The 23,457-nt window shown below is 40.4% G+C and overlaps 2 protein-coding genes across 8 annotated transcripts in view; both read right to left on the minus strand.

Moving 5' to 3' along the window:
- The window catches only part of LOC134214651 (uncharacterized), a 43,350-nt gene extending 39,707 nt beyond the window's left edge, over positions 1–3,643 (minus strand). The window contains exon 1 of the mRNA XM_062693972.1: positions 3,210–3,643. The gene's annotated coding sequence lies outside the window, so the exon portion shown is untranslated. The remainder of the gene's footprint in view (positions 1–3,209) is intronic.
- The window catches only part of LOC134218252 (potassium voltage-gated channel subfamily H member 6), a 531,314-nt gene that overhangs the window by 254,374 nt on the left and 253,483 nt on the right, over positions 1–23,457 (minus strand). The gene's annotated exons all lie outside the window — the stretch shown is intronic.

Consider the following 23,457-nt stretch of genomic DNA (forward strand, 5'->3'; position numbering starts at 1 on the left):
ATTCACCCCTACAACACTCCAGTAAAATGCTAATATCTTCGCGTAATAAACTCTAATCTTCTCGCGGTTTTCAGCATAACATTTTGTATTTAATTCTACAAGAACTGAATGAGTATCATAGTTCTTCATCGTAAGTTGTGTAGTCCAGCTGCAATTTACTGTTTTTGGATGTTTCTGCATACATTTTTCCATATAAACTTCCAACGAGTTTAGCACCGCCCAAACGTTGACCGATTTGGCTGAAATTTTGTCCAGAGTATCAGGGCATCAAATAGAACCGAATAAGAGGGCGGCCCATCAAAAAATATGAAAAAGTTTTTTTTGAGCCACCCTAATAGCCACCCACGGTTTGTACAATCACATATGCTATGCTATGCTATTTTCAGCTATTTTGACAGAAATCTTGGCAAAAACATGTTTGCTGGGGCACGGCTGTGCGAATCTCGGTAAAAGTTCAACATTTTGCTGAGATCCCGGTAAAAAAAATTAAGTGTGTAGGACAATTCCTGAAGAAACTTCCAAAGAATTTCTAAATGATTTTATATGAGAATTATTTCAGGAATTTGAAAGAAATACTTGAAGGAGCTTCCGGGTTAATTTCTGGATGAATTTATGTAAAGTTTTCGATGTAATTTATGAAGAGTTTTTTGACAAATTCCTAGAGGAAATATCTGGAGTAGCTTCAAGTGGAATTTCTGGACTCAAAAGTATTTTTCAAAGAAATTCCGGATGCATTTCTCAAGAATTTCTGTAGGAACCTCCAGAGGAACTCTAGGAGGAAATTTCGAACAAATTTCAGGAGGAGCTTCGGCCAATGCCGACGAATATTTGGTAAAACTTTGGGTCTTGGATTTACACAATTGTTTCTCGACCATTTTTGGCTTATGAATGTTTTGTGTGGTGACGAAATGTGAAGTGAGAACAATTCAGTCTAAATTAGTCCAGCTTCAATGGATGTACCTGATGGCAATGCCAGGGATGGAGAGGAAGTCCTAGAGGAACTTTCGGAGGTATTCTTGAGGAAATGTGTGGAGGACTAAGAAGAAACTCCAGAGAATAATGGATGCATGAAAGTAGTACACGTCGCCGAACTATTGCCGACGATCACCAATGGTGTGTCGCCGCAATGACACCGCCACTTGCTGAATATGATCTATCACGCAGCCGAAGATGACATTTCAATTGGCGTACAGCTCTACTCTAGTTTTCCTTGCGAGCAAAGGCGTACAATTACCGATCCGGAGATGGCGAGTTCAATTCTCGGTTCTGGGTAGTATGTATTCGAGAGGGAAACATTCTCGGCATCCTGGGTATAGTGTATCCATTGTACTTGCCACACTAGATACATACTCATGCAATGGCGGGCTTAGAAAAGCTCAGTACATTCAAAGTTAATTGCCTATATGCCGGGTATTAAGCCACCCGGAGTGGAAATTAATTACTATGTCTGAAACTTGATTATGCATATGTACAACATGTGATAGATTTTAGTTCGGAAAAGGTATTGGAGGGTAACCGCCCCTTCGGTGGGGTTTGATCCCACGACCTGGGGTCGTGGGATCAAACCCCACCGAAAAATTGAACTAAAATCTATCACATGTTGTACATATCATAATCAAGTTTCGACATTAGAAAAGCTTTCAAATAATATGTGTGGAAATGCTAAGAGTACACTTCCATTAATGGATTTATGCAAAAGAGGACGCAGATCATCTGGCCTCTTCGGGCCACGTAACTTCCCTTTACACAATAAAAGGATTAGTCATAATTAATATGATTATGATTGATAAATGGACACACAATGTTATTATGTCGCAACACACAGTTATGACAGTAGCGGCAAACATACAAGCATAACTGTCCCACATTGATATGAAATCTATATGTGACAGTTATGCATGTAGCCATGGACCTAGCTGAATGATAGTTACTCCGGTCTTAGTCTGAGTAAATAATGCTTGTGGCGTATATGAACGGTACATATATTTATGTTGATTTCAAATTGAAAAGATAAACCATCTAATAAAATCAGAGCTATTACAATTATACTGATTGAAGTTACGGGTGCTAGCAATTAAGTATGATTTAAGATCAAGTTGAAACTATAAGTGAATTTCATTTTTGCTCAGTTTTCACGAATTAAACACTATTGTAACCTGTCATAAGACGAGTTTATACAATCCCATTGAATTCCACAACTTAATTGTATCTTGACAGATACGTATTTCGACCTCAAAAGTAAGGCCGTCTTCAGTGTCTCGTACTTGACTCGACTTTCGTACGAGTCAAGTACGAGACACTGAAGACGGCCTTACTTTGAGGTCGAAATACGTATCTGTCAAGATACAATTAAGTGGTGGAATTCAATGGGATTGTATAAACTCGTCTTATGACAGGTGAAACATTCCACTAAAAAGCTCAAAATAGTTTTCTTATCACTATTGTAAGCTAAAGTACTCAAATATAGTCGTCAATAAATTTGATATTCGCATTAATCTGACATCAACCTGATGAAAAGTAACGCAAATGTATGGAAAAGCTAATTACAAAATTTCGGAAACTTTCAACAGATGTGTTTCCCTTTGTGAGTGAATATTTGTTTGATATCACGTTCTCTTACTTTCTAATCCGAGGATGTTTCAACGTTGTGGCTATGAACATGTTGGCATGATGCCACCCTTGCTTATAATGCAGGCTACGCCTATGAAGGGAACCCTTCCGAAACCCGAAACCGATTCCACAGCAGATAATGAGAACGACGAAACACATCATTTGCTTTTATGTTCCTCTTGGAATTGCTCTAAACTTTAAAGCGTGGAGTCGGGGAAAATAGGTCACACAGTATGGTCGGAGCCGAGCACATTCATCACACTCACAGCTTCCAAGTTCAGTTCCGAGATTAGGACAACGATTTTCAGGGTAATTCCATCGCCATCACAATGCGCCTCCTTATCGGCGAAAACCACTTGCAAGCGCAACATCGCCATCGGTAGGTTGCATTTTTCCTCGAGGACCCCACACTTTTTGGCGATTCACGTATTATATAATTTTGTCCTTGCCTTCAGCAGTAGTACTCCTTTCAGAACGCTGGAAAGAGGTGGTAGCATGTTGACATTTTCCTCGCACAATTTATGATATCACAATCCATTAGCATTTCACCATTTTTTCGGCATTCTCCACCTTCTGCACAACCCGAAAGCTGTCGTCACCTGAATTAACGAGGACGATGCCGACGAATTCCACTCATAGGCGACCATAACTCAGATAATCACTTTCTCGTAGATAACGCTAACAAATGAAGAACAACACCTTTCACAGTGTTTAAAAGGGAATCCCGATAGAAACTACACGAACTATTCACACTCGCACACTGTTCGCCCATGCCTATCTTCCAATCCTCTTACACTGCATTACTAACTGAACAGCGGCTTCGACATGGAACGCCGTAGGCTAATCCGGAGATGATATCCAGAAGTAACAGCTCGTAGCACCTGTTTAACTGGATTAACAAACCGACAGCTAGGAGGAAAACCACACAAATCCACCCTATGCCACCGCCTGCGTCAATTTCAATATCCGCCCAACAGCGTTTCCCGTATGTGCCCGCGACCGAACCTGGGAAATGGAACCAGCCGAAGCGATAGTCCTGTTTGCACTGATTTCCCTGCCATGCCAAATGATCGTCATTTGCTCTCAATTTCTTCCCGACCGAGCACGCCGACGAGGGCTACAACCACGACGACAACTCGCCTGGCATTATTCCGATATATAACGTAGTTCCTCGCAGCTTGGAGTTTTCGAGAGTTCAACATTGTTGCTGATATTGTTGATGTTTCCGGTGGCTGCCGCTGCCGAGAGTCCTAGTCTCCCCCATAGTCTCGTGTATAGCATCCCAGTGTGTAGTCGTGTTTGCTGTAGGTACTGTCGTCGTTCTCACCATACTACAAACCGTTATCGGTGAGGTAGGTATAGCATCGAGGGAAAACACTCGAGAAAAGGTTGTAACATCCACCCCCAACTCCGGGGGGTGCGCGCGCTCGGCACAATGAATGGGGTCCGAAGCATAGAGAAGTAAAATGTAGGACCGTATAGCTACAAACCTATCGGAACGTCGCCAGGTTTAGTGACACAACTCGAGAATTGTGTTTATCATGCGGATTTATAGTACAGTTCAGTACGAGACTATGAATACAACTTTAGAACTGAAAGAAGAAGAACGCAAATCTGTTGCGATTCAGAGTAGTTGAATTCAAAGTCTAATAAAATTAACTGCTCTTGATTATGATTGTATATAAGTTAGTGCTTTAAGTTGTGTCACCATGCTTGATGGTGGGCGATAGTATTGAAATGTGAATGTAGTCTGCGAAGGTGGAATCCAAATGCAGAATCTGGAAAGCTGGCGATGATGATGATTATGATGATGATGATGATTAAACGGCGTTGCCTGGAACAAAATGTGTGGGTAACTAGGTAATAAGTGCTTAGAATTCCGTATATGTAGATTTTCATAATTCATAAAACAGAATGCATATTATGGCTTATGAAAAAAAATGGAATTGTTTAAACATTAAATTTGATAGAAATGATTTTCTCAATAAACTCACACATAAGAAAGGTTTCAGATTTTTATGGGATGTAAGAATATGGGCCCTCCTTAGCCGTGCGGTAAGACACGCGACTACAAAGCAAGACCATGCTGAGGGTGGCTGGGTTCGATTCCCTGTGCCGGTCTAGGCAATTTTCGGATTGGAAAATGTCTCGACTTCCCTGGGCATAAAAAGTATCATCGTGTTAGCCTCATGATATACGAATGCAGAAATGGTCACTTGGCTTAGAAACCTCGCAGCTAATAACTGTGGAAGTGCTTAATGAAACTAAGCTGCGAGGCGGCTCTGTCCCACTGTGGGGATGTACTGCCAATAAGAAGAAAAAGAATAAGAAGTTGGGATACCAGGCGGATACTACGGACAAGAAAATATTACCAGCTTGGGTTTGTTTCAAAACACTAATAAAAACAATCGAAGTTACTTTTTATAATAAATGAAATAAGTGTATGTACTTCTGCGTGAGGTTAAACGTATGCCTGCCTGCCGTAACCAAACGGAAATGTCAAAACTGTACTTCTGCCTATAATTCTATTATGAAAATGTACGTCAAAGTTTGGAAGATGACATGAGCATTTCCATATCATTGAAATGAATAGTTTGCTGACTCAAGGGACTTTGGGTATTTAAATTTAGGGATTTAGATCGATGGTACTCTTCGATTTCGTCGAACATATTTTTTCAGAAATAACTTATCGTAATTCGATTTGATGGATCTGACCACTGCATTGCAAGTATAATTGTCTTGAGGGCAACAGGGACTATCTCCAAGGGCTTGACGATCCCTCCCAGGCCATCTGCGGGCTTTGGGGCTTGCCTAGGATGTGGTTCGGTTTGACAGTGGGCACTGTTAAATTCTCATAAAAAGCTGCATGTATCCGCAAGTAGGCCCCACCAAAGCGACCGTGTGCCGCTCAAAGCGCAGAAGCCCGATTCCTGATGTCAGGTGGGACACAAAACAGACCTGACACGACGTCCCTCCGACGAGACAGTAGGTTTGCGCAGGCCCAATAAGCCGCCTGGAAAACCAATAATTACGAGCCATATAAAAGATAATACGACTCGATATAATCGGCAAAGACCTAGGCGACTACGCACAGCTGGAGCAGACATACGATGGATGCCCACTGCGGGACGTCAAAATCGTCATCGGCGACATGAACGCACAGGTAGGAAGAGAGGAAATGTTTAGACCGGACCAGATAGTCTGCACACCGTACCGAATGATAACGGCCAACGATGCATAAACTTCGCAGCCTCCCGCGGAGTGGTAGTCCGAAGCACCTTCTTTCCCCGCATAAATATCCACAAGGCCACATGGAGATCACCTAAACAAGAAACGGAAAACCAAATCGACCACGTTCTAATCGACGGTAAATTCTTCTCCGACATCACAAACGTCCGCACTTACCGCAGTGCGAATATTGAATCCGACCACTACCTCGTTGCAGTATGCCTGTGCTCAAAACTCTCAATGGTGTACAACACACGTCGAAGTCGAACGCTTCACATTGGGCGGCTACAAGACGGTAGACTAGCCCAAGGATACGTGCAGCAGCTGGAAGTGGCACTCTCAACGGAAGAGCAGCTAGGTGCAGCGCCTCTTGAAGATGGCTGGAGAGATATTCGATCCGCCATTGATAGCACCGCAACCGCTGCACCGACCGGGCAACCGGGCACGGTGGCCCCGGATCAAAGAAACGAGTGGTATGACGGCGAATGTGAGAGAAGAGGTGGAAGAGAAGAATGCAGCATGGGCGAGATTTCTGCAACACCGCACGAGGCACGCTATAAACGGGCGCGGAACAGACAAAACTCGATTTTCCGGAGGAAAAGCGCCAGCAGGAAGATCGAGACCGTGAAGAGACGGAGCAACTGTACCGCGCTAATATCACACGAAAGTTCTATGAGAGGATGAACCGTTCACGTAAGGGCCACGTGCCACAGCCCGATATGTGCAAGGACATAAACAGGAACCTTCTTACAAACGAGCGTGAGGTGATCCAAAGGTGGCGGCAGCACTACGAAGAGCACCTGAATGGCGATATGGTGAACAACGGTGGCGGTATGGTAATGAACCTAGGAACACGCGCGCATAACATGCGACTTCCGGCTCCGAATCTCCAGGAAATCCAGGAGGCCGGCTGAAAAACAACAAAGCCCTAGAGTTGAACAACTACCAGGAGAGCTGTTTAAACACGGTGGTGAGGCACTGGCTAGAGCGCTGCACTGGGTGATTACCAAGGTTTAGGAGGATGAGGTTCTGCCGCAGGAGTGGATGGAAGGTGTCGTGTGTCCCATCTACAAAAAGGGCGATAAGCTGGATTGTAGCAACTACCGCGCAATCAAATTGCTGAACACCACCTACAAGGTACTCTCCCAAATTTTAAGCCACCGACTAACACTAATTGCAAGAGAGTTCGTGGACAGTACCAGGCGGGATTTATGGGTGAACGCTCTACCACAGACCAGGTGTTCGCCATACGTCAGGTATTGCAGAAATGCCGCGAATACAACGTGCCCACACATCATCTATTTATCGACTTCAAAGCCGCATATGATACAATCGATCGGGACCAGCTATGGCAGCTAATGCACGGAAACGGATTTCCGGATAAACTGATACGGTTGATCAAGGCGACGATGGATCGGGTGATGTGCGTAGTTCGAGTTTCAGGGGCATTCTCGAGTCCTTCGAAACCCGTAGAGGGTTACGGGAAGGTGATGGTCTTTCGTGTCTGCTATTCAACATCGCTTTGGAGGGAGTAATACGAAGGGCAGGGATTGACACGAGTAGTGGTACGATTTCCACGAAGTCCGTCAAGTTATTTGGTTTCGCCGACGAGATAGATATCATGGAACGTTACTTTGAGAGGATGGAGGAAGCCTACATCAGAAGCTAAACGGATTGGACTAGTCATCAACACAAGTACATGATAGGAAGAGGCTCAAGAGAGGTCAATGTGAGCCACCCACCACGAGTTTCTATCGGTGGTGACGAAATCGAGGTGGTTGAAGAATTCGTGTACTTGGGCTCACTGGTGGCCGCCGATAACGAGATAGCAGAGAAATTCGGAGGTGCATAGTGGCTGGAAATCGTACGTACTTTGGACTCCGCAAGACGCTCCGATCGAATAAAGTTCGCCGCCGTACCAAACTGACTATCTACAAAAGGCTTATCAGACCGGTAGTTCTCTAGGGACACGAGACCTGGACGATGCTCGTGGAGGACAAACGCGCACTGGGAATTTTTTAAATGAAAGTGTTGCGTACTATCTATGGTGGGGTGCAGATGGCGGACGGTACGTGGAGGAGGCGAATGAACCACGAGTTGTATCAGCTGTTGGGAGAACCATCCATCGTTCACACCGCGAAAATCGGAAGACTGCGGTGGGCCGGGCACGTAGCCAGAATGTCGGACAGTAATCCGGTGAAAATGGTTCTCGACAATGATCCGACGGGAACAAGAAGGCGAGGTGCACAGCGGGCAAGGTGGATCGATCAGGTGGAGGACGATTTGCGGACCCTCCGCAGACTGCGTGGTTGGCGAAGTGCAGCCATGGACCGAGCTGAATGGAGAAGACTCTTATATACCGCACAGGCCACTTCGGCCTTATCAGGTATCAGGTATCAGAACGTCGGCTCAGGAGGCACGTTCCCCTCAATTTGGGAGATTTGTGCCATCGCCTTCACTGGCCTTTCTCATCATTTACCTGACGGAAAAGGAAGTGAAACGGGGAAAAGGAAGAGGAAGTGAAGTTGGAAAAGAGAATGGAACCATTTATAGGAAAGCCAATTATGTAGACTCACACGCATTCAGCTTGGGACTAAAGAGTGGTGTCACAAAAACACAGAGGACGTAACAATGGACGAACGTCAAAGACGAAACACAGAGAGCACTGTGAAAAACGCATAATGCAATCACATTGTAAAAATCGCATAATGCGAATCCATATGGGTGGCAATTTGTTGAAAACTAAGTAAAACACATATTCATAACCCCATTTTTATTGAACCTCACGTTGAGATTGAACAAGAGTAGCTGAACCCGAACGTCAAGAACGAAACACAGAGTACACTGTGAAAAACGCATAATGCAAATCCATATAGGTGACTATTTGTTGAAAACTAAGTAAAATACATATTCGTAACCCCACTCTTATTTAACCTCACGTTGAGGTTGAACAAGAGTAGCCGAAGCCGAACGTCAAGGACGAGACACAGAGTACACTGTGAAAAACGCATAATGCGAGTCCATAAAGGTAACATACACAAAGTACATTGTAAAAAACACATAATGCGAATCCATATAGGTGACAATTTGTTGAAAAAAAAACTAAGTAAAAAAAGCATTTTCATAACCCCATCCTTATTCAATCTCAAGTTGAGATTAAACAAGAGTAGCTGAAGCCAAACATTAAAGACGAAACACAGATTACACTGTGAAAAACGCATAATGCGAATCCGTATAGGTGACAATTTGTTGAAAACTAAGTAAAACACATTCATAACCTCACTCTTATTTAACCTCACGTTGAGATTGAACAACAGTAGCCGAAGCCAAACGTCAAGGACAAGACACAGAGTACACTGTGAAAAAACGCATAATGCGAATCCATATAGGTAACATACACAAAGCACATTGTAAAAACGCATAATGCGAATCCATATAGGTGACAATTTGTTGAAAACTAATTAAAACACATATTCATAACCCCACTCTTATTTAACCTCACAATGAGGTTGAATAAGAGTAGCCGATTATCTCGGAGAAGTAAAAAGTCACGCCATTAGCGCTCCGGTTAGCGCAGCGAGGGCTAAAACACTGTGAAGGGGGCCCACAGCTTCACAGGTTTCGTTTGCGGTTAGGTTCTTATTTGACCCCCCTAACCATTCATTCGTAGGCACGGTAAGCATAAAGCCGTATCACACCGAGAATTAGGGGTCACCTGTATAGTGGACTTTTACCATTGGAACAGGCAATCCGTAATGTTATTCTTAGCCAGATAACCAGCTGCCGACACCACACGGCTATCTAGGCTGTTCGTGGAGAGAAGTTGACATTGACTTTACGTCAACTCTCAATGTTGCCGAAACAGCCGAAGGAAAGGCCTTAGTCTGATAATAAATAAATAAAAATATTTTTACTGACATAATGTGAGTGGCATTTTGATTTTGATTTGGAAAATAAATATTAAATGCTGTTAAATGTGATTTCAAGTTTCCGGTTTCTTAAAAAGTGAAGGAGGAAATATTTTCGCATTTTTCCTCATACCCATGCCCTCCTTGATTCCTACAAATTACACCAAAATACGAATGGGTAATATCCCATATATTCGTAGGTTCAATAATTTCAGGAAATTACTAGCACTCGCAGATTTCTTATATACGGATCCGCAAATCCGCCAAGAGCTTTAATTTCCACAGATTTGGCATCGCTGCCCGTAGGATTAAAAGTGCTTCCCGCCTCAGCTACTAGGCCGCATGTTTCCGAACCGAAAGCCAACTGTTGTAGGGTTGTTTTATCACAAGTTTAAAAGGGTCTTGAAGCAACCAAGGAAAGTTATTGAAGTTATCAGAAAAGCCATTAAGCTATTCATCGCCAGATTTTTTGTTTTCATAAAAATGAATGTCGCCATGTTGAAATAACGATCAACGTCATTGCCGTGATTGAAAAATACACCACAATTACGATCAAATAGACTGTTCATTAGTGGAATTAAATTATATCTGAGGTTCTTTGATAGAAGCACGGCTACTTTAGTACAAAATATTTGAAATTGAAATATTTTGAGCAGTATGGAAAATTATTTAATTTCCTATTTTCATGTGATTATTCGATAATTTCGAGGCACGTTGATTTTAAGCTTCTACAAACTAAATATTCATGATAAATTTGGTTGCGCATGTCATTCTGTTGCATGAATTACTTAAATAATACTTCACTTTCAACATCAACCATTGCAACTAAAATTAGAAGCCTTATTTTCTACACATCATTTTGACATAGGGGACATTATTATCTTGTGAAAATAAAAACAAAGGCAATGGAATAACAATAAATATAATCCATAATATAAAATTGAAACAGTTTCATTGTTATTCTTGTGATGGTCACGATAACCTCTTATAGAGTATCAACAAGGTCAATACAATGTTTTATTGCAGTTTTATTACTACTCTTAATGCGGTTTTAATAACTTCTTGTGGATTGGTCCATAAGGCCGGAAAGCTATCTTAATGATGTTATGAAGGGGTTTTGGTGAAGTTATTAGTTTTATTAGCAACTGGTCATGAAAACCACTTATATTTAGCGCAAGATAAATCTTAAAATGTTACTTGGGCTATGTGTCAATATAGTCTGAACACGCTATAGAGTATCCATGATACGCTATAGAGTATTCATGACCATTCAGATATTCGAAGGATGACAAATCGAGTAGAAAAACATTCACCTCAGGATTGAAATGCGTTTACGTGGTGATGGAGATATTAAACTTAGGAAAGTGAAATAATGATGCAGAACTATTCATTGCTAGATGCATGGAAATCAATAAATTAATATTTACGCTCCATTTACACCTTTCCCTTGAAACAGCCGGACGTTTCCTTCGCAGAATTCAAAAGCAACACTTCCACACGAGCTAGACCACAAACACACACGTGCTTCACAGTTCAAATTTTCTCTCGAACTCTCATCTCGGTAGGTTTGCTTGCGAACTCTCCATCTACATATTGGAAAATTGCCATCAACCCACCTACACGCCGTTATACAAAACAGTTGGTACCTACATTTTCCATCGCCATGCCGGCTGGCCCAACGGCGGCATGTCTAGGATTCAAACAATTTAAAAGAACATCCCGACTCACGGTCGGTACGAAAGAGTCCCTTTTTTCCGAGAGCGAGAGTTGGCGAAAGAGAACGTGCAGCAAGATTTGCTTCCAGCCAACAATTGAATATCACATAGGAGGATCGCCGTCATTGCTGGTTGCAAGCACGAAGTCCCGAATGATGACAACTGGTGGGTGGGTTGGTAATGACGGACGATAATGACTATTATGATACTGCTGATAGCGAAAGAGCAATGATTTGGCATCCTAACATATTTTTCTCTCCCGCTCTCAGGACATTTCCCGTGTGCTTTGTTTGAGCGAGCTTGGTGGCGGTGTGGTGGGTGGATCAGCGCAATCTTTCTGCCAACCGAGGGGAATGCCGATCGGTATGAAATTTTGATGCTGCTCAGGGAGATTAATTACCAGCTGAGCGCGGTGCACTACACGTGAAAGTCCGTTCCAAACTGCACTTTTCATAATTAAAGCACAGATGGGATCGATTGAAAGTTTGTGACTGCATTTGGAGTCGAGGTCAGAGGATGTAAGTAGATACTGTTGGTAGTAATGATGCTCTTATTAGCTTAGGGTCCTCAAGGTGATTAATCATTCTATATAAACAATAAATGTAAAATGAATAGTTTGTTTGTGTATTTACGACACGTTACACCGGAAGGGTGCATTCGTAGGGTGCATAAATAGTATCTGTAAAATAAAAAATATTAAATTTTGAAAATGTTTGCAATTCCATAAGAGAAAGAGCTATGATTTTTGCCTTGCTCGTACATATTTTCAACTTTCGACGTTTTACTTCCGATCTTAGTGACTGTCAAAACAAAATTTGAGTTTGACACCAACACATTGACGGAAAAGCTTTCGGAAGTGTGGAAATCGACATTTGAACATCAATTTAGTGGAAAAATTATTTAAGCTCTTTTAGTTGAATGTCTTCAACTGTCTAAGACGAGTTTAGTAGTTTCCATTCTACCCAAGCTTGATCGAAGCCCGAAATTACAATCTAATCAGTAATTTCATCAGTTTTAATAAAAAACAAAGTCATATCCTTATTTACGGACTTTTAATAGGTAAAGCAAAATAAAGTTCTTTTTCTTGATTAATCCTCCACCTATCTTCAATCTCCCACACCTAATCATAAATTCATCAAACAGATTTTCGAATATGTGACATGCATAGGTGCTACACTTCCGCCCCATCGCCGAGGCTTCATTCCAGAACCAGCCAGAAGCTCACGAACATATGAAGAAACGAATTCCAGATTTCCATAAGGGCCATATGGAGACAAAAAGGCCAGATGGAGTGAAAGCGCACCTTGACATAGTCATACACGAAAGCAAACGACAACTTTCATGCATGGGCTAGAGGGTTGCGATGAAACGGAAATCCCCCGGAGAAAAATGTGCACTTCTCTTCAATCCATCCGGCAGCGGCGACAACGACTCAAAGCAACTGCTTCATTCAATATTGGCATTGGACATTCTGTCCTCCAACTATTTAGGTTTGTATTTTTTTTTGCCAGCTGAGAGGTGCTTTTCAAGCTTCAACTAAGTTCTGAATGTATAATTAAAATAGAAGATGTCGGCACTTCTTACACTGGGCATTCGTCCGCACAAGTCACGCCAGGAAGGAAGAACCTCGAAAAAAGAGAAGTGGGATACTGTCGTGTGCCGGTAAGGTCGAGTGAAAACATTCTGACCAAAGTCCAACACGAGAAACATGGGTGCACTGTGGTGATCTAAATGGACATGAACATTTTATTCCCCATTGCAATCTCAACACCATCTTATTTCCATATTAAATTCCATTGATTTCCTTTCGAAGTCAATTGAATGTTTATCTGAAAATAGACTGTTTTCATTTTATTCTAGAGGCATGTACACACCCAATCAGTGACTGTTAGATTTTCTAACAATTCTGTATTAGAACCTACCAAAACCTGTATAAGAACAGGACAGGACATGCAAAATTGTTAGATTCAAAAATTGTAAGGTCTTATTCAATATTTGTAGAAAAATCTATAATTTTCACATATGATTGTGCGGCCGGTAATAAAGTTAATCTGTTCAGTGCGTATTTTTTCGGAGTAGATATCGAGTAAGAGTTGTGCAGTGCGTGTTTTAGTCGTCGCGAATTAGTTAAGATATCGAATCAGTCTTCGGGAAAATACGTAAGACACGCGTTGCTTTTCCATTTCTGTATCATTATGAAAATGGCGTCGTTCAAAAGAAATAATTAGTCCCTTACCAAGGCGATTTCCAATCGTTTGGATGTACTGTTTTCGTAAAAACTGTGGTTATTCTAAGAGTCCCTTTCATTTTCATCATTCCAATAAAAAAACAAGTTTTTCATAAACAAATCTTCGCAAGAGCATTAAAAAATAATACTTGTCTTGTACCACTTCCTACTTAAGCATTTCATAAGTAAACAAAGTTCGCAATTTTTGACCACAAGAAGTCCCCCTTGCGGTTCTGGCCGGTTTGTCAGCAGCAGACCTGAGTGAATCGGAGTGATGTATGGTCGCATAATTCTGTTGGTCTGCGAGCGAGCGAGCGAGCCCTGCCTGACAGCCGAAATGTGAATGTGAGGCTCAACTAATGTCACATTTTTTCGTCCATTCTCTGCCCGACTGTCGTTTTCCGAGTCAACTGCCTCTGTTTGGCACTCGATACGCCTTCCAGCCCAGTCCCGGCTAGCGTTAGTAGACACCTACTCCTAGCTTTGATCATAAATCTTGCGTCACCTGCCTTCTCCTGCCGACAAGCTTCGTCACTCCGTCGTCGCAGTTCGTCACAAGTTTTCCTTTTGAAAATTTGTGGCTACCGGGAAGGCGAATAAAAAACTTCACCACACCGCCAGCACGTGTAAAGTTCCCGGTGCGCGAGAGAAGCTTAATGTTTTCGTTTTATCTTCCTTTTGTCCTAATAATATAAAACTTTTGTTCACGAACAGTTTGGCTTCCTCTAGGGCACATGCATTCGTCAGCATAGTGCGCCGTACCGCCAAGTGAGTGTTGGTTATTGAATTTCGGCCATCTGCACCCAACAGTGCCACCATTCCAATACTGGAGGTCTGTTTTATTGGGTTAATATGCATAATAAGAAGGAAGTAACGCACTCAATTGTGGTGATTTATGTCCAGAGTGCTAATTTTATCGTTACTTCGGCATTGCCTGACTGCGTAATATTTATGCCTAATTTTGTATATAACTGTTCCAATAATTAATCGTTACTTTAGTGACCTATTTGACTGGAGTTCTGTCGTTAGTAATTGGACTCAGTTGGAAATAACATAATAATTTGCAGTTAAACACCACGAGAAATGCTACGAAATGGTAAGTTCACATCTGGGCAATGGATATAGTCCAACATAGTTCTGGTATTCATAAGTTGTAATTTCACGCTTCCACAATTGTGGTATCTGTTGCCGAGTTTTCTGGCTTTAGGAATAAGATTTTGAGTAACCTTCAGCGGATCAAGGTTTCATTTTAGATTGCTAGGAAGGGTGACTGCCGCGTTTTGCCGGGACCCTTTGACGATCGCAAACGTCTTCTTCCGTATTTAACTGAGAAGCGCCATAACGACGACAAAACTGAGCGATTGTTCAAAGTCTTCTTGAAAGGTCTCCCCAGTGATGATAAATCACTGGATGAGATTAAAATTGAAATTTCTCAAATAGTTGGATTTTCACCAGTCCTTGTAATTATCTTCCAGAGGGGTGTTTCTCAAGAATTTTATTTAGTTCACTTTAACAAAAGTGAACTAAATAATATGAAAAGTTTGGAATTGTTCTGCATTGTCCGTGTTACAAGAGAACATTTTTGCAGGCCTGGGGGAAATTTCCAAAACCCCACTCAGTGCCGTAAGTGCTAACATTGCCACATGGATTTGTGGTGGAACCTCTCACGCCAAGTACGCCTGTCCTGTGAGATAAGATTAAAATGAAATTAAATGTGCCAATTGTGGGGGCCCAATTTCTGGGAATGCCCTTCACGCAAAAAAGTTTTCAATTGCCGTGCAAAATTGAGGACAGGAAATTGTTATAGGATCCCAAATCCACCGGGTAAGCATATTTCAAACGCTCAAAATCCGCAATCATTTGTCGGTCAAGCAATTCTCGCTTAACTTTTCAAAAGGACCTAAGTAACATTTGTTCATGATTTAATCTGAGTACTGCAATCAAAAGCATTCATATTGGTCTGTTGATTGCAATTCATTTTCATTTATTTAGTTAACATCTAAACAGATAACACTGAATCAACAATTTGACGCCACAATGCACGGTTCGAGGCCGCATCTCTCCATCCTCGGATACGCCCCACGCTCGCCAAGTCGTTCTGCACCTGGTCTGCCCATCTCGCTCACTGCGCTCCACGCCGTCTCGTACCTGCCGGATCGGAAGCGAACACCATCTTTGCAGGGTTGCTGTCCGGCATTCTTGCAACATGTCCTGCCCATCGTACCCTTCCGGCTTTAGCTACCTTCTGGATACTGGGTTCACCGTAGAGTTGGGCGAGCTCATGGTTCATTCTTCGCCGCCACACACCGTCTTCTTGCACACCGCCAAAGATGGTCCTAAGCACCCGTCTCTCGAATACTCCGAGTGCTTGCAAGTCCTCCTCGAGCATTGTCCATGTTTCATGTCCGTAGAGGACTACCGGTCTTATTAACGTCTTGTACATGACACATTTGGTGCGGTGGCGAATCTTTTTCGACCGCAGTTTCTTCTGGAGCCCGTAGTAGGCCCGACTTCCACAGATGATGCGCCTTCGTATTTCACGACTAACGTTGTTGTCAGCCGTTAGCAAGGATCCGAGGTAGACGAATTCCTCGACCACCTCGAAGGTATCCCCGTCTATCGTAACACTGCTTCCCAGGCGGGCCCTGTCGCGCTCGGTTCCGCCCACAAGTATGTACTTTGTCTTTGACGCATTCACCACCAGTCCAACTTTTGTTGCTTCACGTTTCAGGCGGGTGTACAGTTCTGCCACCTTTGCAAATGTTCGGCCGACAATGTCCATGTCATCCGCGAAACAAATAAATTGACTGGATCTGTTGAAAATCGTACCTCGGCTGTTACACCCGGCTCTCCGCATGACACCTTCTAGCGCAATGTTGAACAACAGGCACGAAAGTCCATCACCTTGTCTTAGTCCCCGGCGCGATTCGAACGAACTGGAGTGTTCGCCCGAAATCTTCACACAGTTTTGCACACCATCCACCGTTGCTTTGATCAGTCTGGTAAGCTTCCCAGGAAAGGTTTTCTTGTCCATAATTTCCCATAGCTCTACGCAGTCTATACTGTCGTATACCGCCTTGAAATCAACGTTGATTGCAATATTCAAATTAAATCATGAAACAAATGTTACTTAGGTCCTTTTAAAAAGATAAGCGAGAACTCATACCCACCACAATCAACGAACAAATTTTGCTCCAACCCCTCATCGGGTAACGAACAGTTTGTCGAATTCAAATTTTTCAAACATATGTACCTCTATGCAAGCATCGCTGCAGGCAGGCAAAATCTCGTTTCTGCAAATTTACCAACTATGAATGATTTTCATGCCTTCAACGGAAAATTACGGTCGTTCTGCCGATTATAGTAGCACGTCTGCTTTCGATTTTGATTTTCTAACTGAACAATTGCATCACAGGATTGATGAAATGTTCAAAGCAAATACCAAAACTGAAGCTGTTAGGGTTGGTATCAAATTTACTCAAAAAAATGTTATTGGACTTCCGAGTCGAGTCGAGTCAAGTACGAGACACTGAAGACGGCCTTACTGTTGAGGTCGAAATACGTATCTGTCAAGATACAATTAAGTGGTGGAATTCAATGGGATTGTATAAACTCGTCTTATGACAAGTGAAGACATTCCACTAAAAAGCTCAAAATAATTTTCTTATCATATTGGACTTTGTTTTAATAGATCCAAAAAATTCTTTGAACATTTTAAACTGGGGCATTCCAGCTCTTTAAAGGGTAAGGAAGATGAATTATGCAACTTCCTATCAGTTCATAATGTGCACATTTCCATTATAACTGAAACATATTTAAAACCTGGACTCTTTATCAAAAAAAAAATCCAAATTATTTTATTTACCGAAATGATCGTCTTGACAACGCCTGTGGTAGGGTCGCCATTGCATTGTCATTAATAGACGTATCAAACATAAATTATATTCTTCACTCGGAACCAACATTTTTGAACCCTTGGGAGTTTCTGTTGAAACAAATTTTGGACAATTCTCATTTATTGCTACCTACTGATCTTCAAATTCAAACTCACAACAAATCCAAATTTTTCATAATGGGTGACTTAAATGCCAAAAACCGTAAATGGAATAATGCTTAAAGCAATTCCAATGGTTAAATTTTATTTGAAAATTGTTCTGCGGGATATTATATTATTCAATATCCCAATGGACCAACTTGTTTTTCTTCCAGTCGAAACCCTCCAACAATTGATATTGTTGTAACTCATGCTGACTTTGACTCTGATCACCTTCCTGTTACGTTCAAATTCTCACAAGAAGCCATTAATAATCCATTCAGCTCTTCTTTCAATTATCATAGAGCTGAATGGGATTTATGTAAAACGTATATGGATAGGAATTTTGACGTAGGACTTACGTCTTTCTTTTCTTTACTATACTGGGTGTCATTTAGATTTTTGGAAATCGAGAGCGTTACGCTGGAAGGGAAGATTTTGAACGCTACTAGCGCCATTATCTTTCGATAGATTTTGAAAATTTATATATCAATCAACTCGGACACTCTCCACCATATTGCCTATTTAATTGAAACTTAAGATTATTAACGATAAGCTATTGAAAACTTCAATATTCTTGTCAAAGCCAGTAAAAATTTCATATGTAACCAATCCCGTACATTCTGTAGTGGCAGAATCATAGTAGGCAAATATTGAGATGTCAGATAGTGAGAACCAACACTTAATTATTGTAACACAGAACACTCAAAGACACCGAATAAAGCAGACGTTATACATGAATGCTCCCTTGTTACTTCAATTTCAGAAGTGGGGTGAACCTGAAACTCTGAACCTGTAAAGTCGTAAAGATTTTTTTTTATCTGGCGCAACAGAAGTTTTTTTCAAGACCAGAAATGTTTCAATCAGGCGTCATCCAAATGTTTCTGCACCCTGAGGATGTACGAAATTTAATTCCCGAGTTCAATCCAAAAATGACAGCAACAGAAAAATGGTTACGGAAGATTGAAAGTTTAGGAAGTATGTACGGGTGGGATGAACGTGCTGCACTTCATTATGCAGTAATGCGATTAGGATCGATTCCAAGAATATGGTTTGAAAGTGTTGATGAAAATGTTACTGCATGGGCTGATTTCAAGCAACGTTTAATACGAGCGTTTCCTTCTAGCATAGATTAGGTGGATGTTCATATTGAGTTAATGAAGCGTACAAAAGGAAGTTATAAAAATTTCGTCTATGAAATCGTTTCCAAAGCAAGAATTGTTGACCTGAGCATAACAGTTATAATCAAGTATATAATTAATGGCTTATTGGACTTTAATTTGAGGATGGCTCTGAGTACTATGAAATTTGCTGATGTGGAATCCTTACTGGATGCAATCTTACGTTATGAAAACCAGATGCAGATGCGTTCATCGCTACAAGATTCAAGTAACAGAAGATGTTATCCATGCGGAAGTTTAAATCGTGCGACGCAGGACAGGCTTCGAAGTAGTCAACAAAATTCTCATTCTCGGGATGTTGGTTGTCAGCAAAGAATACTCGAAACGTTGCAGCGTGGTCATACTTCGACGGAGGAATTATCAATGAAGAACAATGTTCTACACGAGTAACACAACACAATCACGGTAGGGTTAGTATAGAAGAAGTATATTTCAACATTGTAATAAGAATTAATAATCATTTAATTAAATCAGATGCTTTATTTGATACAGGTAGTCCTATATGTTTAATCAAAAGTAGTTTTGTTTCAGATAAAATTCAATATCATAAAACATTTTCAAATTCATATGTAGGTTTAAATAATTCAAAACTTATTCAGTTTTAGCTATTTTTGATTCAGAAATTGTAATTGATGATTATATTTATAATTTGCAGTTCAAGATTGTGCCAGATTCCACAATGCGCCTGATGTGTATTTTGGGATCGGATTTCGTTAAGCGCAATAACTTGATAGTTGGGTATGACGGTCGAACATTGCAATTTGCTGTCAAAAACCAATTAATTACAGAAGCTTCTTCGAAGTCGGTGACTTGTGCAGATTATCCACTGTTTGAAATTAACAATATAGAGGTAAGTACAGACACATTCTTGAAAACTGACGTGGATCTATTAGATATTGATGATAATGGAACTTTATTAACGGATATACGAAGCATCTAATCTCTTTTCATTGATAAATATAACAACAGTCGTTTAACTCCATCTAATCCAGATTTATGTTAGACAATGAGTATTGAACTAACAGATAAACGACCACTCAATTTTTCACCGCGACGTTTGTCACATAGCCAAAAAATAGAAGTTGAGTTGAAAAAATTGTTAAATTATTGAAAGACGGTGTTATTAAAGAGAGTAATTCACCTTACGCTAGTCGAATAGTTTTAGTAAAGAAAAGGATAAATCATGGAGAATGTGTGTGGATTACAGGAATTGAACAAGATTACCGTTAAAGATAGATACCCTTTGCCGATAATTGAAGAACAATTGGACAGTTTAAAGAATAAAAATATTTTACTACATTGGATTTAAAGAACGGTTACCACCATCTTCATATTGATAAAAATTCACAAAAATTTACTGCTTTTGTAACACATGTAGGCCAGTTTGAATACACACGCGTTCCGTTCGGACTATGTAACGCTCCTTCTGCGTTTATGAGATTTATAAATACAGTATTCCGGCATCTTTTGAAAAAAGGCAAAATTAAAATTTATATGGACGATATATTAATCGCAACTGAAACAGTTGAAGAACACTTGGAAATTTTGAAAGAAGTTATTCAAATTTTGAATTAAAATCATTTGCAACTACAATTGAGCAAATGTTCATTTCTTAAAACTAGAATTGAATATCTTGGATATAAAATTGATGAATCAGGTATTCGACCAAGTGATAGACACATTGAATGTATTAAAAAATTCCCAGTTCCCAAAAACATCCATGATGTGAATAAATTCATTGGTTTGGCTAGTTACTTCAGAAAATTTATCGCAAATTTCTCAATTATTGCAAAACCTTTATATGATTTATTGAAAACAGATAAAAAAGAATTTCATTTCAAAGAATCAGAATTCACAGCATTTGAAACTCTAAGAGACAAATTAATAGCTGACCCCGTTTTGAAAGTATATTCTCCTTATGCCAGAACAGAACTTCACACTGACGCCAGTTCTCATGGATTCGGTGGTGCTCTGATGCAAGAGCAAAAAGATGGAAAGTTACATCCAATTATGTATTATAGTCAAAGAACAAATAGTCATGAAGCAAAATTACATTCATTTGAGTTGGAAACACTAGCAGTGGTCAACTCTATTAAGAGATTTCATATTTATTTGCAGGGAATCAAGTTTACTATTGTTACTGATTGTATTGCTTTAAAAGAAACTTTAAAAAGAAAGATATTAATGTTAAAATAGCACGATGGGAGATTTTCTATCAGAATATGATTACGACATAATACACAGAAATTCAATTCTCATGAAACACGCTGATGTTTTATCTAGAATTCCAGAATTATGTTTTATTGAGAATGAAAGTAATTCTTTTGAACGGGCTATAATTGCAAGTCAAGTTCAGGATTCTAATATAGAAGCAATTCGTCAACTGTTAGAAACAAGAGAACACAAAGATTTTGAATTAAGAAATGGAATTGTGTACAAGAAACCAAACGAAGCCGCTTGTTGTTTTACGTTCCCAAAAATATGATTGATCAAGTTTTAAAATGTATCATGACGATTTTGGGCACTTTGGCACTGAAAAGGTATTTGAAAATATAATCAAGTCTTATTGGTTTCCCAAAATGAAAGAAACAATATCAAAATATATAATAAGAAAATTATTTTAAGCTTTTTAGTGGAATGTTTCACCTGTCATAAGACGAGTTTATACCATCCCATTGAATTCCACTTAATTGTATCTTGACAGATACGTATTTCGAGCCTCAACAGTAAGGCCGTCTTCAGTGTCTCGTGAGGCTCGACTTGGTCGAGTCTGTCAAGATACAATTAAGTGGTGGAATTCAATGGATGGTATAAACTCGTCTTATGACAGGTGAAAATATATAAAAAACTGTTTGAAGTGCATTGTATTTTCAAAGAAAAATTTCAGTAAAGATGGTCTTTTAAATATAATAGATAAGGGGAGTGTACCATTTCATACTGTGCATATTGACCATTACGGACCGTTAACTTTATCCAATTGTAAATATAAATATGTGTTTGTTGTTGTTGATGCTTTCTCGAAATATTTAAAATTATACCCTTGTAAAACTACAAATACAAGCGAAGTACTAAAGCATCTAAGGTTGTATTTTTCTAATTATTCATTACCTATTCAACTAGTCTCAGATCGCGGAAGCTGTTATACATCAAATAGTTTTAAAGAATTTTTAAATGACTTCAATATTAAACATATTCTTACAGCTACTGCTTGCCCTCAAGCTAATGGTCAGGTGGAGAGGTTCAACAGGGTACTAACTCCAGTTTTAGCCAAATTAGTAGACTCGAATCCTAGCAAAGGTTTTACTCCTATTTTGCAAGATGCAGAAAATTTTATCAATAATTCTTTTTGTAGATCGATAGCTAATACTCCTTCACAAGTTTTATTCGGAATTAATCAACGTTACTCAGCTAATGTAGATATTGAAAATGTTTTAAATGCAAACACAGAAATGCAAAGAGATTTGACGAAAATTCGCGAAAAAGCTATAGCGGTTAACAAAGCCGTTCAAAATTACAATAAAAAGAAATATGACTCTAAATGTAAAACCACATCAGTTTATCAAGAAGGTGATCTTGTATATATACCACATCATTCGAATTCCGGTGGGTCGTCAAAACTGAAACCGCATTTCGAAGGACCTTATGTGGTTAAGAAGGTTCTCGCGAATAATCGTTATGTTATTAGTGACATAGATGGATACCAACTATCTCGTCTGCCATTCACGAGTATATTTGATCCAACCAAAATGAAATTATGGAGAACGGAAGTCGATCAGACATAGTGCACATCGGGGGCGATGTGTTTGATCAGGATGGCCGAGCTGTAGTGGCAGAATCATAGTAGGCAAATATTGAGATGTCAGATAGTGAGAACCAACACTTAATTATTGTAACACAGAACACTCAAAGACACCGAATAAAGCAGACGTTATACATGAATGCTCCCTTGTTACTTCTTGTTACTACTATCACGGACATCAAAATGCGGTATGTCACGGGCTTTCGGGTCTACCGAAAGATTTTCTTTGTGTATAAAAGAAGCAGTGCCTGCCGTGTGCGAGTCATTACGGTTTGTGACAGCAGCGCGTACTGACGTGCTTTTTGCTCGCTCATTTTTCGTTTCGTTCGTTCGTTCGCTGTTCACCTACACAGCGACAGCATGCAGTCACCAGCGGTAGAACTGCCCTGCCGGTGGTTCTGCGAATATGCATTAAAGAAGTGGGCGCATTTTTTGTCATTCTGTGCTTGATGATGATCGGATGCAGTGGTGTCGGTTGCGATGGATGCAATCGCCCATCGCATCGCTCGGAGTTCACGGCTAGAGGCCGATGATGGCTGAGGCAGCGAGGGCAGCGGTGGTGAATGAAAAAGAATAAAATTGGATAGATTTGGTCTGCTCATCCAGGTGATTGGTTTCATAATCCACATGATTCCGAGATGGGTACGAGTCATGGCATATGACTGACCATAAGTTAAGCTGTGCTTGGTACTACACGACACGCACATTAAAACATGGCTACACAAAAACTCACTACACTGATGAAAATAAAAATTT

Source organism: Armigeres subalbatus, chromosome 2, assembly GCF_024139115.2.
Source record: "Armigeres subalbatus isolate Guangzhou_Male chromosome 2, GZ_Asu_2, whole genome shotgun sequence".
NCBI classification, from domain to species: Eukaryota; Metazoa; Arthropoda; class Insecta; order Diptera; family Culicidae; genus Armigeres; species Armigeres subalbatus.